Below are 13669 nucleotides of genomic sequence, written 5' to 3' on the forward strand. Positions count from 1 at the left end.
GCCCCTCTGTTTCAGCCCCTCTGTTTCAGCCCCTCTGTTTCTAGTCCTCTGTTTCAGCCCCTCTGTTTCAGCCCCCTGTTTCTCGCCCTCTGTTTCAGCCCCTCTGTTTCAGCCCCTCTGTTTCAGCTCCTCTGTTTCTCGCCCTCTGTTTGAGCCCCTCTGTTTCGCGCCCTCTGTTTCAGCCCTTCTGTTTCCCGCCCTCTGTTTCTCGCCCTCTGTTTCAGCCCCTCTGTTTCTCGCCCTCTGTTTCAGCCCCTCTGTTTCAGCCCCTCTGTTTCAGCCCTCTGTTTCTCGCTCTCTGTTTCAGCCCCTCTGTTTCAGCCCCTCTGTTTCAGTCCCTCTGTTTCAGCCCCTCTGTTTCTCGCCCCCTGTTTCAGCCCCTTTGTTTCAGCCCCTCTGTTTCAGCCCCCTGTTTCTCGCCCTCTGTTTCAGCCCTTCTGTTTCAGCCCCTCTGTTTCAGCCCCTCTGTTTCTCGCCCTCTGTTTCAGCCACTCTGTTTCTCGCCTACTGTTTCAGCCCCTCTGTTTCTCACCCTCTGTTTCAGCCCCTCTGTTTAAGCCCCGCTGTTTCAGCTCCTCTGTTTCAGCCCCACTGTTTCTCGCCCTCTGTTTCAGCCCCTCTGTTTCTCGCCCTCTGTTTCAGCCCCTCTCTTTCTCGCCCTCTGTTTCAGCCCCTCTGTTTCTCGCCCTCTGTTTCAGCCCCTCTGTTTCTCGCCCTCAGTTTCTGCCCCTCTGTTTCAGCTCCTCTGTTTCAGCCCCTCTTTTTCTCACCCACTGTTTCAGCCCCTCTGCTTCGCGCCCTCTGTTTCAGCCCCTCTATTTCAGCCCCTCTGTTTCTCACCCTCTGTTTCAGCCCCTCTGTTTCAGCCCCTCTGTTTCAGCCCCTCTGTTTCTCGCCCTCTGTTTCAGCCCCTCGGTTTCTCGCCCTCTGTTTCAGCCCCTCTGTTTCTACTCCTCTGTTTCAGCCCCTCTGTTTCTCGCACTCTTATTCAGCCCCTCTGTTTCTCGCCCTCTGTTTCAGCCGCTCTGTTTGAGCCCCTCTGTTTCAGCCCCTCTGTTTCTCGCCCTCTGTTTCAGCCCCTCTGTTTCTCGCCCTCTGTTTCAGCCCCTCTGTTTCTCGCCCTCTGTTTCAGCCCCTCTGTTTCAGCCACTCTGTTTCTCGCCCGCTGTTTCATCCCCTCGGTTTCTCGCCCTCTGTTTCAGCCCCTCTGTTTCAGCCCCTCTGTTTCAGCCCCTCTGTTTCTCGCCCTCTGTTTCAGCCCCTCTGTTTCTCGCCCCCTGTTTCAGCCCCTCTGTTTCAGCCCCTCTGTTTCTCGCCCTCTGTTTCAGCCCCTCTGTTTCTCGCCCTCTGTTTCTCGCCCTCTGTTTCAGCCCCTCTGTTTCAGCCCCTCTGTTTCAGCCCCTCGGTTTCTCGTCCTCTGTTTCAGCCCCTCTGTTTCTCGCCCTCTGTTTCAGCCCCTCTGTTTCAGCCCTTCTGTTTCAGCGCCCTCTGTTTCAGCCCCTCTGTTTCTCGCCTTCAGTTTCTCGCCCTCTGTTTCTCGCCTTCTGTTTCAGCCCCTCTGTTTCAGCCCCTCTGTTTCAGCCCCTCGGTTTCTTGCCCTCTGTTTCAGCCCCTCTGTTTCTCGCCCTCTGTTTCAGCCCCTCTGTTTCAGCCCCTCTGTTTCTCGCCCTCTGTTTCAGCCCCTCTGTTTCAGCCCCTCTGTGTCAGCCCCTCTTTTTCAGCCCCCCTGTTTCTCGCCCCCTGTTTCTCGCCCCCTGTTTCTCACCCCCTGTTTCAGACCCTCTGTTTCAGCCCCTCTGTTTCTCGCCCCCTGTTTCAGCCCCTCTGTTTCAGCCCCTCTGTTTCTCGCCCTCTGTTTCAGCCCCTCAGTTTCTCGCCCTCTGTTTCTCGCCCTCTGTTTCAGCCCCTCTGTTTCATCCCCTCTGTTTCAGCCCCTCTGTTTCTCGCCCTCTGTTTCAGCCCCTCTGTTTCAGCCCCTCTGTTTCAGCCCCTCTGTTTCTAGCCCTCTGTTTCAGCCCCTCTATTTCAGCCCCTCTGTTTCACCCCCTCTGTTTCAGCCCCTCTGTTTCAGCCCCTCTGTTTCTCGCCCTCTGTTTCTCGCCCCCTGTTTCAGCCCCTCTGTTTCAGCCCCTCGGTTTCTCACCCTCTGTTTCAACCCCTCTGTTTTGGCCCCTCTGTTTCAGCCCCACTGTTTCAGCCCCTCCGTTTCTCGCCCTCTGTTTCAACCCCTCTGTTTCTCGCACTCTGTTTCAGCCCCTCTGTTTCAGCCCCTCTGTTTAAGCCCCTCTGTTCAGACCCTCGGTTTCTCGCCCTCTGTTTCAGCCCCTCTGTTTCAGCCCCTCTGTTTCAGCCCCTCGGTTTCTCGTCCTCTGTTTCAGCCCCTCTGTTTCTCGCCCTCTGTTTCAGCCCCTCTGTTTCAGCCCTTCTGTTTCAGCCCCTCTGTTTCAGCCCCTCTGTTTCTCGCCTTCAGTTTCTCGCCCTCTGTTTCTCGCCTTCTGTTTCAGCCCCTCTGTTTCAGCCCCTCTGTTTCAGCCCCTCGGTTTCTTGCCCTCTGTTTCAGCCCCTCTGTTTCAGCCCCTCTGTTTCAGCCCCTCTGTTTCAGCCCCTCGGTTTCTCGACCTCTGTTTCAGCCCCTCTGTTTCAGCCCCTCTGTGTCAGCCCCTCTTTTTCAGCCCCCCTGTTTCTCGCCCCCTGTTTCTCGCCCCCTGTTTCTCACCCCCTGTTTCAGACCCTCTGTTTCAGCCCCTCTGTTTCTCGCCCTCTGTTTCTCGCCCTCTGTTTCAGCCCCTCAGTTTCAGCCCCTCTGTTTCAGCCCCTCGGTTTCTCGTCCTCTGTTTCAGCCCCTCTGTTTCTCACCCTCTGTTTAAGCCCCTCTGTTTCTGCCCCTCTGTTTCAGCCCCTCTGTTTCTCGCCCTCTGTTTCAGCCCCTCGGTTTCTCGCCCTCTGTTTCAGCCCCTCTGTTTCAGCTCCTCTGTTTCAGCCCCTCTGTTTCTCGCCCTCTTATTCAGCCCCTCTGTTTCTCGCCCTCTGTTTGAGCATCTCTGTTTGAGCCCCTCTGTTTCAGCCCCTCTGTTTCTCGCCCTCTGTTTCAGCCCCTCTGTTTCAGCCCCTCTGTTTCTTGCCCTCTGTTTCAGCCCCTCTGTTTCTCGCCCTCTGTTTGAGCCCCTCTGTTTCTCGCCCTCTGTTTCAGCCCCTCTGTTTCAGCCCCTCTGTTTCTCGCCCTCTGTTTCAGCCCCTCGGTTTCTTGCCCTCTGTTTCAGCCTCTCTGTTTCAGCCCCTCTGTTTCAGCCCCTCTGTTTCTCGCCCTCGGTTTCAGCCCCTCGGTTTCTCGACCTCTGTTTCAGCCCCTCTGTTTCAGACCCTCGGTTTCTCGCCCTCTGTTTCAGCCCCACTGTTTCAGCCCTTCTGTTTCTCGCCCTCTGTTTCAGCCCCTCTGTTTCAGCCCCTCTGTTTCAGCCCCTCTGTTTCAGCCCCTCTGTTTCTCGCCCTCTGTTTCAGCCCCTCTGTTTCTCGCCCCCTGTTTCAGCCCCTCTGTTTCAGCCCCTCTGTTTCTCGCCCTCTGTTTCAGCCCCTCTGTTTCTCGCCCTCTGTTTCTCGCCCTCTGTTTCAGCCCCTCTGTTTCAGCCCCTCTGTTTCAGCCCCTCGTTTTCTCGTCCTCTGTTTCAGCCCCTCTGTTTCTCGCCCTCTGTTTCAGCCCCTCTGTTTCAGCCCTTCTGTTTCAGCGCCCTCTGTTTCAGCCCCTCTGTTTCTTGCCTTCAGTTTCTCGCCCTCTGTTTCTCGCCTTCTGTTTCAGCCCCTCTGTTTCAGCCCCTCTGTTTCAGCCCCTCGGTTTCTTGCCCTCTGTTTCAGCCCCTCTGTTTCTCGCCCTCTGTTTCAGCCCCTCTGTTTCAGCCCCTCGGTTTCTCGCCCTCTGTTTCAGCCCCTCTGTTTCAGCCCCTCTGTGTCAGCCCCTCTTTTTCAGCCCCCCTGTTTCTCGCCCCCTGTTTCTCGCCCCCTGTTTCTCACCCCCTGTTTCAGACCCTCTGTTTCAGACCCTCTGTTTCTCGCCCCCTGTTTCAGCCCCTCTGTTTCAGCCCCAGTGTTTCTCGCACTCTGTTTCAGCCCCTCAGTTTCTCGCCCTCTGTTTCTCGCCCTCTGTTTCAGCCCCTCTGTTTCATCCCCTCTGTTTCAGCCCCTCTGTTTCTCGCCCTCTGTTTCAGCCCCTCTGTTTCAGCCCCTCTGTTTCAGCCCCTCTGTTTCTAGCCCTCTGTTTCAGCCCCTCTATTTCAGCCCCTCTGTTTCAGCCCCTCTGTTTCAGCCCCTCTGTTTCAGCCCCTCTGTTTCTCGCCCTCTGTTTCTCGCCCCCTGTTTCAGCCCCTCTGTTTCAGCCCCTCGGTTTCTCGCCCTCTGTTTCAACCCCTCTGTTTTAGCCCCTCTGTTTCAGCCCCACTGTTTCAGCCCCTCGGTTTCTCGCCCTCTGTTTCAACCCCTCTTTTTCTCGCCCTCTGTTTCAGCCCCTCTGTTTCAGCCCCTCTGTTTAAGCCCCTCTGTTCAGACCCTCGGTTTCTCGCCCTCTGTTTCAGCCCCTCTGTTTCAGCCCCTCTGTTTCAGCCCCTCTGTTTCAGCCCCTCGGTTTCTCGTCCTCTGTTTCAGCCCCTCTGTTTCTCGCCCTCTGTTTCAGCCCCTCTGTTTCAGCCCTTCTGTTTCAGCCCCTCTGTTTCAGCCCCTCTGTTTCTCGCCTTCAGTTTCTCGCCCTCTGTTTCTCGCCTTCTGTTTCAGCCCCTCTGTTTCAGCCCCTCTGTTTCAGCCCCTCGGTTTCTTGCCCTCTGTTTTAGCCCCTCTGTTTCAGCCCCTCTGTTTCAGCCCCTCGGTTTCTCGCCCTCTGTTTCAGCCCCTCTGTTTCAGCCCCTCTGTGTCAGCCCCTCTTTTTCAGCCCCCCGTTTCTCGCCCCCTGTTTCTCGCCCCCTGTTTATCACCCCCTGTTTCAGACCCTCTGTTTCAGCCCCTCTGTTTCTCGCCCTCTGTTTCTCGCCCTCTGTTTCAGCCCCTCTGTTTCAGCCCCTCTGTTTCAGCCCCTCGGTTTCTCGTCCTCTGTTTCAGCCCCTCTGTTTCTCGCCCTCTGTTTCAGCCCCTCTGTTTCAGCCCTTCTGTTTCAGCCCCTCTGTTTCAGCCCCTCTGTTTCTCGCCCTCTGTTTCTCGCCCTCTGTTTCAGCCCCTCTGTTTCAGCCCCTCTGTTTCAGCCCCTCGGTTTCTCGTCCTCTGTTTCAGCCCCTCTGTTTCTCGCCCTCTGTTTCAGCCCCTCTGTTTCAGCCCTTCTGTTTCAGCCCCTCTGTTTCAGCCCCTCTGTTTCAGCCCCTCTGTTTCTCCCCCTCTGATTCAGCCCCTCTGTTTCTCGCCCTCTGTTTCAGTCCCTCTGTTTCAGCCCCTCTGTTTCAGCCCCTCTGTTTCAGCCCCACTGTTTCTCGCCCTCTGTTTCAGCCCATCTGTTTCTCGCCCTCTGTTTCAGCCCCTCTGTTTCAGCCCCTCTGTTTCTCGCCCTCTGTTTCAGCCCCTCTGTTTCTCGCGCTCTATTTCAGCCCCTCTGTTTCAGCCCCTCTGTTTCAGCCCCTCTGTTTCAGCCGCTCTGTTTCTCGCCCTCTGTTTCAGCCACTCTGTTTCAGCCCCTCTGTTTCAGCCCCTCTGTTTCAGCCCCTCTGTTTCTCGCCCTCTGTTTCAGCCCCTCGGTTTCTCGCCCTCTGTTTCAGCCCCTCTGTTTCAGCCCCTCTGTTTCAGCCCCACTGTTTCTCGCCCTCTGTTTCAGCCCCTCTGTTTCTCGCCCTCTGTTTCAGCCCCTCGGTTTCTCGCCCTCTGTTTCAGCCCCTCTGTTTCATCCCCTCTGTTTCAGCCCCTCTGTTTCTCGCCCTCTGTTTCAGCACCTCTGTTTCTCGCACTCTGTTTCAGCCCCTCTGTTTCTCGCCCTCTGTTTCAGCACCTCGGTTTCTTGCCCACTGTTTCAGCCCCTCTGTTTCTGGCCCTCTCTTTCAGCCCCTCTGTTTCAGCTCCTCTGTTTCAGCCCCTCTTTTTCTCACCCACTGTTTCAGCCCCTCTGCTTCTCGCCCTCTGTTTCAGCCCTTCAGTTTCAGCCCCTCTGTTTCTCACCCTCTGTTTCAGCCCCTCTGTTTCAGCCCCTCTGTTTCAGCCCCTCTGTTTCTCGCCCTCTGTTTCAGCCCCTCGGTTTCCCGCCCTCTGTTTCAGCCCCTCTGTTTGAGCCCCTCTGTTTCAGCCCCTCTGTTTCTCGCCCTCTGTTTCAGCCCCTCTGTTTCAGCCCCTCTGTTTCTTGCCCTCTGTTTCAGCCCCTCTGTTTCTCGCCCTCTGTTTCAGCCCCTCTGTTTCTCGCCCTCTGTTTCAGCCCCTCTGTTTCAGCCCCTCTGTTTCTCGCCCTCTGTTTCAGCCCCTCGGTTTCTTGCCCTCTGTTTCAGCCTCTCTGTTTCAGCCCCTCTGTTTCAGCCCCTCTGTTTCTCGCCCTCGGTTTCAGCCCCTCGGTTTCTCGACCTCTGTTTCAGCCCCTCTGTTTCAGACCCTCGGTTTCTCGCCCTCTGTTTCAGCCCCACTGTTTCAGCCCTTCTGTTTCTCGCCCTCTGTTTCAGCCCCTCTGTTTCAGCCCCTCTGTTTCAGCCCCTCTGTTTCAGCCCCTCTGTTTCTCGCCCTCTGATTCTCGCCCTCTGTTTCAGCCCCTCTGTTTCAGCCCCTCTGTTTCAGCCCCTCGGTTTCTCGCCCTCTGTTTCAGCCCCTCTGTTTCTTGCCCTCTGTTTCAGCCCCTCTATTTCAGCCCTTCTGTTTCAGCCCCTCTGTTTCAGCCCCTCTGTTTCTCGCCCTCTGTTTCTCGCCCTCTGTTTCTCGCCTTCTGTTTCAGCCCCTCTGTTTCAGCCCCTCGGTTTCAGCCCCTCGGTTTCAGCCCCTCGGTTTCTCGCCCTCTGTTTCAGCCTTACTGTTTGTCGCCCTCTGTTTCAGCCCCTCTGTTTCAGCCCCCTGTTTCTCGATTCTGTTTCAGCCCCTCTGTTTCAGCCCCTCTGTTTCTCGCCCTCTGTTTCTCGCCCCCTGTTTCAGCCCCTCTGTTTCAGCCCCTCGGTTTCTCGCCCTCTGTTTCAGCCCCTCTGTTTCAGTCCCACTGTTTCAGCCCCTCTGTTTCTCGCCCTCTGTTTCAGCCCCTCTGTTTCAGCCCCTCTGTTTCTAGCCCTCTGTTTCAGCCCCTCTGTTTCAGCCCCCTGTTTCAGCCCCTCTGTTTCTCGCCCTCTGTTTCAGCCCCTCTGTTTCAGTCCCTCTGTTTCAGCCCCTCTGATTCTCGCCCTCTGTTTCAGCCCCTCTGTTTCTCGCCCTCTGTTTCAGCCCCTCTGTTTCTCGCCCTATGTTTCAGCCCCTCTGTTTCAGCCCCTCTGTTTCAGCACCTCTGTTTCTCGCCCTCTGTTTCTCGCCCACTGTTTCAGCCCCTCTGTTTCAGCCCCTCTGTTTCAGCCCCTCTGTTTCTTGCCCTCTGTTTCTCGCCCTATGTTTCAGCCCCTCTGTTTCAGCCCCTCTGTTTCTCGCCCTCTGTTTCAGCCCCTCGGTTTCTCGCCCTCTGTTTCAGCCCCTCTGTTTCAGCCCCTCTGTTTCAGCCCCTCTGTTTCTAGTCCTCTGTTTCAGCCCCTCTGTTTCAGCCCCCTGTTTCTCGCCCTCTGTTTCAGCCCCTCTGTTTCAGCCCCTCTGTTTCAGCTCCTCTGTTTCTCGCCCTCTGTTTGAGCCCCTCTGTTTCACGCCCTCTGTTTCAGCCCTTCTGTTTCCCGCCCTGTGTTTCTCGCCCTCTGTTTCAGCCCCTCTGTTTCTCGCCCTCTGTTTCAGCCCCTCTGTTTCAGCCCCTCTGTTTCAGCCCTCTGTTTCTCGCCCTCTGTTTCAGCCCCTCTGTTTCAGCCCCTCTGTTTCAGTCCCTCTGTTTCAGCCCCTCTGTTTCTCGCCCCCTGTTTCAGCCCCTTTGTTTCAGCCCCTCTGTTTCAGCCCCCTGTTTCTCGCCCTCTGTTTCAGCCCTTCTGTTTCAGCCCCTCTGTTTCAGCCCCTCTGTTTCTCGCCCTCTGTTTCAGCCACTCTGTTTCTCGCCTTCTGTTTCAGCCCCTCTGTTTCTCGCCCTCTGTTTCAGCCCCTCTGTTTCAGCCCCGCTGTTTCAGCTCCTCTGTTTCAGCCCCACTGTTTCTCGCCCTCTCTTTCAGCCCCTCTGTTTCTCGCCCTCTGTTTCAGCCCCTCTCTTTCTCGCCCGCTGTTTCAGCCCCTCTGTTTCTCGCCCTCTGTTTCAGCCCCTCTGTTTCTCGCCCTCAGTTTCTGCCCCTCTGTTTCAGCTCCTCTGTTTCAGCCCCTCTTTTTCTCACCCACTGTTTCATCCCCTCTGCTTCTCGCCCTCTGTTTCAGCCCCTCTGTTTCAGCCCCTCTGTTTCTCACCCTCTGTTTCAGCCCCTCTGTTTCAGCCCCTCTGTTTCAGCCCCTCTGTTTCTCGCCCTCTGTTTCAGCCCCTCGGTTTCTCGCCCTCTGTTTCAGCCCCTCTGTTTCTACTCCTCTGTTTCAGCCCCTCTGTTTCTCGCCCTCTTATTCAGCCCCTCTGTTTCTCGCCCTCTGTTTCAGCCGCTCTGTTTGAGCCCCTCTGTTTCAGGCCCTCTGTTTCTCGCCCTCTGTTTCAGCCCCTCTGTTTCTCACCCTCTGTTTCAGCCCCTCTGTTTCTCGCCCTCTGTTTCAGCCCCTCTGTTTCAGCCACTCTGTTTCTCGCCCGCTGTTTCAGCCCCTCGGTTTCTCGCCCTCTGTTTCAGCCCCTCTGTTTCAGCCCCTCTGTTTCAGCCCCTCTGTTTCTCGCCCTCTGTTTCAGCCCCTCTGTTTCTCGCCCCCTGTTTCAGCCCCTCTGTTTCAGCCCCTCTGTTTCTCGCCCTCTGTTTCAGCCCCTCTGTTTCTCGCCCTCTGTTTCTCGCCCTCTGTTTCAGCCCCTCTGTTTCAGCCCCTCTGTTTCAGCCCCTCGGTTTCTCGTCCTCTGTTTCAGCCCCTCTGTTTCTCGCCCTCTGTTTCAGCCCCTCTGTTTCAGCCCTTCTGTTTCAGCGCCCTCTGTTTCAGCCCCTCTGTTTCTCGCCTTCTGTTTCAGCCTCTCTGTTTCAGCACCTCTGTTTCAGCCCCTCGGTTTCTTGCCCTCGGTTTCAGCCCCTCTGTTTCTCGCCCTCTGTTTCAGCCCCTCTGTTTCAGCCCCTTGGTTTCTCGCCCTCTGTTTCAGCCCGTCTGTTTCAGCCCCTCTGTGTCAGCCCCTCTTTTTCAGCCCCCCTGTTTCTCGCCCCCTGTTTCTCGCCCCCTGTTTCTCGCCCCCTGTTTCAGCCCCTCTGTTTCAGCCCCTCTGTTTCTCGCCCTCTGTTTCAGCCCCTCTGTTTCATCCCCTCTGTTTCAGCCCCTCTGTTTCTCGCCCTCTGTTTCAGCCCCTCTGTTTCAGCCCCTCTGTTTCAGCCCCTCTGTTTCTAGACCTCTGTTTCAGCCCCTCTATTTCAGCCCCTCTGTTTCAGCCCCTCTGTTTCAGCCCCTCTGTTTCAGCCCCTCTGTTTCTCGCCCTCTGTTTCTCGCCCCCTGTTTCAGCCCCTCTGTTTCAGCCCCTCGGTTTCTCGCCCTCTGTTTCAACCCCTCTGTTTTAGCCCCTCTGTTTCAGCCCCACTGTTTCAGCCCCTCGGTTTCTCGCCCTCTGTTTCAACCCCTCTTTTTCCAGCCCTCTGTTTCAGCCCCGCTGTTTCAGCCCCTCTGTTTAAGCCCCTCTGTTCAGACCCTCGGTTTCTCGCCCTCTGTTTCAGCCCCTCTGTTTCAGCCCCTGTGTTTCAGCCCCTCTGTTTATTGCCCTCTGTTTCAGCCCCTCTGTTTCTCGCCCTCTGTTTCAGCCCCTCTGTTTCTCGCCCTCTGTTTCAGCCCCTCTGTTACAGCCACTCGGTTTCTCGCCCGCTGTTTCAGCCCCTCGGTTTCTCGCCCTCTGTTTCAGCCCCTCTGTTTCAGCCCCTCTGTTTCAGCCCCTCTGTTTCTCGCCCTCTGTTTCAGCCCCTCTGTTTCTCGCCCCCTGTTTCAGCCCCTCTGTTTCAGCCCCTCTGTTTCTCGCCCCCTGTTTCAGCCCCTCTGTTCCTCGCCCTCTGTTTCAGCCCCTCTGTTTCTCGCCCTCTGTTTCTCGCCCTCTGTTTCAGCCCCTCTGTTTCAGCCCCTCTGTTTCAGCCCCTCGGTTTCTCGTCCTCTGTTTCAGCCCCTCTGTTTCTCGCCCTCTGTTTCAGCCCCTCTGTTTCAGCCCTTCTGTTTCAGCCCCTCTGTTTCAGCCCCTCTGTTTCTCGCCTTCAGTTTCTCGCCCTCTGTTTCTCGCCTTCTGTTTCAGCCCCTCTGTTTCAGCCCCTCTGTTTCAGCCCCTCGGTTTCTTGCCCTCTGTTTCAGCCCCTCTGTTTCTCGCCCTCTGTTTCAGCCCCTCTGTTTCAGCCCCTCGGTTTCTCGCCCTCTGTTTCAGCCCCTCTGTTTCAGCCCCTCTGTTTCAGCCCCTCTGTTTCAGCCCCTCTGTTTCTCGCCCTCTGTTTCAGCCCCTCTGTTTCTCGCCCTCTGTTTCAGCCCCTCTGTTTCAGCCCCTCTGTGTCAGCCCCTCTTTTTCAGCCCCCCTGTTTCTCGCCCCCTGTTTCTCGCCCGCTGTTTCTCACCCCCTGTTTCAGACCCTCTGTTTCAGCCCCTCTGTTTCTCGCCCCCTGTTTCAGCCCCTCTGTTTCAGCCCCTCTGTTTCTCGCCCTCTGTTTCAGCCCCTCTGTTTCTCGCCCTCTGTTTCTCGCCCTCTGTTTCAGCCCCTCTGTTTCAGCCCCTCTGTTTCAGCCCCTCTGTTTCTCGCCCTCTGTTTCAGCCCCTCTGTTTCAGCCCCTCTGTTTCAGCCCCTCTGTTTCTAGCCCTCTGTTTCAGCCCCTCTATTTCAGCCCCTCTGTTTCAGCCCCTCTGTTTCAGCCCCTCTGTTTCAGCCCCTCTGTTTCTCGCCCTCTGTTTCTCGCCCCCTGTTTCAGCCCCTCTGTTTCAGCCCCTCGGTTTCTCGCCCTCTGTTTCAACCCCTCTGTTTTAGCCCCTCTGTTTCAGCCCCACTGTTTCAGCCCCTCGGTTTCTCGCCCTCTGTTTCAACCCCTCTGTTTCTCGCCCTCTGTTTCAGCCCCTCTGTTTCAGCCCCTCTGTTTAAGCCCCTCTGTTCAGACCCTCGGTTTCTCGCCCTCTGTTTCAGCCCCTCTGTTTCAGCCCCTCTGTTTCAGCCCCTCGGTTTCTCGCCCTCTGTTTCAGCCCCTCTGTTTCAGCCCCTCTGTTTCAGCCCCTCTGTTTCTCGCCCTCTGTTTCAGCCCCTCTGTTTCTCGCCCCCTGTTTCAGCCCCTCTGTTTCAGCCCCTCTGTTTCTCGCCTTCGGTTTCTCGCCCTTTGTTCCAGCCCCTCTGTTTCAGCCCCTCTGTTTCAGCCCCTCTGTTTCAGCCCCTCGGTTTTTTGCCCTCTGTTTCAGCCCCTCTTTTTCTCGCCCTCTGTTTCAGCCCCTCTGTTTCAGCCCCTCGGTTTCTCGCCCTCTGTTTCAGCCCCTCTGTTTCAGCACCTCTGTTTCAGCCCCTCTGTTTCTCGCCCTCTGTTTCAGCACCTCGATTTCTTGCCCTCTGTTTCAGCCCCTCTGTTTCTCGCCCTCTCTTTCAGCCCCTCTGTTTCAGCTCCTCTGTTTCAGCCCCTCTTTTTCTCACCGACTGTTTCAGCCCCTCTGCTTCTCGCCCTCTGTTTCAGCCCCTCAGTTTCAGCCCCTCTGTTTCTCACCCTCTGTTTCAGCCCCTCTGTTTCAGACCCTCGGTTTCTCGCCCTCTGTTTCAGCCCCACTGTTTCAGCCCTTCTGTTTCTCGCCCTCTGTTTCAGCCCCTCTGTTTCAGCCCCTCTGTTTCTCGCCCTCTGTTTCAGCCCCTCTGTTTCTCGCCCTCTGATTCTCGCCCTCTGTTTCAGCCCCTCTGTTTCAGCCCCTCTGTTTCAGCCCCTCGGTTTCTCGCCCTCTGTTTCAGCCCCTCTGTTTCTTGCCCTCTGTTTCAGCCCCTCTATTTCAGCCCTTCTGTTTCAGCCCCTCTGTTTCAGCCCCTCTGTTTCTCGCCCTCTGTTTCTCGCCCTCTGTTTCTCGCCTTCTGTTTCAGCCCCTCTGTTTCAGCCCCTCGGTTTCAGCCCCTCGGTTTCAGCCCCTCGGTTTCTCGCCCTCTGTTTCAGCCTTACTGTTTGTCGCCCTCTGTTTCAGCCCCTCTGTTTCAGCCCCCTGTTTCTCGCTTCTGTTTCAGCCCCTCTGTTTCAGCCCCTCTGTTTCAGCCCCTCTGTTTCTCGCCCTCTGTTTCTCGCCCCCTGTTTCAGGCCCTCTGTTTCAGCCCCTCGGTTTCTCGCCCTCTGTTTCAGCCCCTCTGTTTCAGTCCCACTGTTTCAGCCCCTCTGTTTCTCGCCCTCTGTTTCAGCCCCTCTGTTTCAGCCCCTCTGTTTCTAGCCCTCTGTTTCAGCCCCTCTGTTTCAGCCCCCTGTTTCAGCCCCTCTGTTTCTCGCCCTCTGTTTCAGCCCCTCTGTTTCAGTCCCTCTGTTTCAGCCCCTCTGATTCTCGCCCTCTGTTTCAGCCCCTCTGTTTCTCGCCCTCTGTTTCAGCCCCTCTGTTTCTCGCCCTATGTTTCAGCCCCTCTGTTTCAGCCCCTCTGTTTCAGCACCTCTGTTTCTCGCCCTCTGTTTCTCGCCCACTGTTTCAGCCCCTCTGTTTCAGCCCCTCTGTTTCAGCCCCTCTGTTTCTTGCCCTCTGTTTCTCGCCCTATGTTTCAGCCCCTCTGTTTCAGCCCCTCTGTTTCTCGCCCTCTGTTTCAGCCCCTCGGTTTCTCGCCCTCTGTTTCAGCCCCTCTGTTTCAGCCCCTCTGTTTCAGCCCCTCTGTTTCTAGTCCTCTGTTTCAGCCCCTCTGTTTCAGCCCCCTGTTTCTCGCCCTCTGTTTCAGCCCCTCTGTTTCAGCCCCTCTGTTTCAGCTCCTCTGTTTCTCGCCCTCTGTTTGAGCCCCTCTGTTTCACGCCCTCTGTTTCAGCCCTTCTGTTTCCCGCCCTGTGTTTCTCGCCCTCTGTTTCAGCCCCTCTGTTTCTCGCCCTCTGTTTCAGCCCCTCTGTTTCAGCCCCTCTGTTTCAGCCCTCTGTTTCTCGCCCTCTGTTTCAGCCCCTCTGTTTCAGCCCCTCTGTTTCAGTCCCTCTGTTTCAGCCCCTCTGTTTCTCGCCCCCTGTTTCAGCCCCTTTGTTTCAGCCCCTCTGTTTCAGCCCCCTGTTTCTCGCCCTCTGTTTCAGCCCTTCTGTTTCAGCCCCTCTGTTTCAGCGCCTCTGTTTCTCGCCCTCTGTTTCAGCCACTCTGTTTCTCGCCTTCTGTTTCAGCCCCTCTGTTTCTCGCCCTCTGTTTCAGCCCCTCTGTTTCAGCCCCGCTGTTTCAGCTCCTCTGTTTCAGCCCCACTGTTTCTCGCCCTCTCTTTCAGCCCCTCTGTTTCTCGCCCTCTGTTTCAGCCCCTCTCTTTCTCGCCCGCTGTTTCAGCCCCTCTGTTTCTCGCCCTCTGTTTCAGCCCCTCTGTTTCTCGCCCTCAGTTTCTGCCCCTCTGTTTCAGCTCCTCTGTTTCAGCCCCTCTTTTTCTCACCCACTGTTTCATCCCCTCTGCTTCTCGCCCTCT

This window comes from Chiloscyllium punctatum, chromosome 32 (assembly GCF_047496795.1).
Source record: "Chiloscyllium punctatum isolate Juve2018m chromosome 32, sChiPun1.3, whole genome shotgun sequence".
In the NCBI taxonomy this organism is placed as follows: Eukaryota; Metazoa; Chordata; class Chondrichthyes; order Orectolobiformes; family Hemiscylliidae; genus Chiloscyllium; species Chiloscyllium punctatum.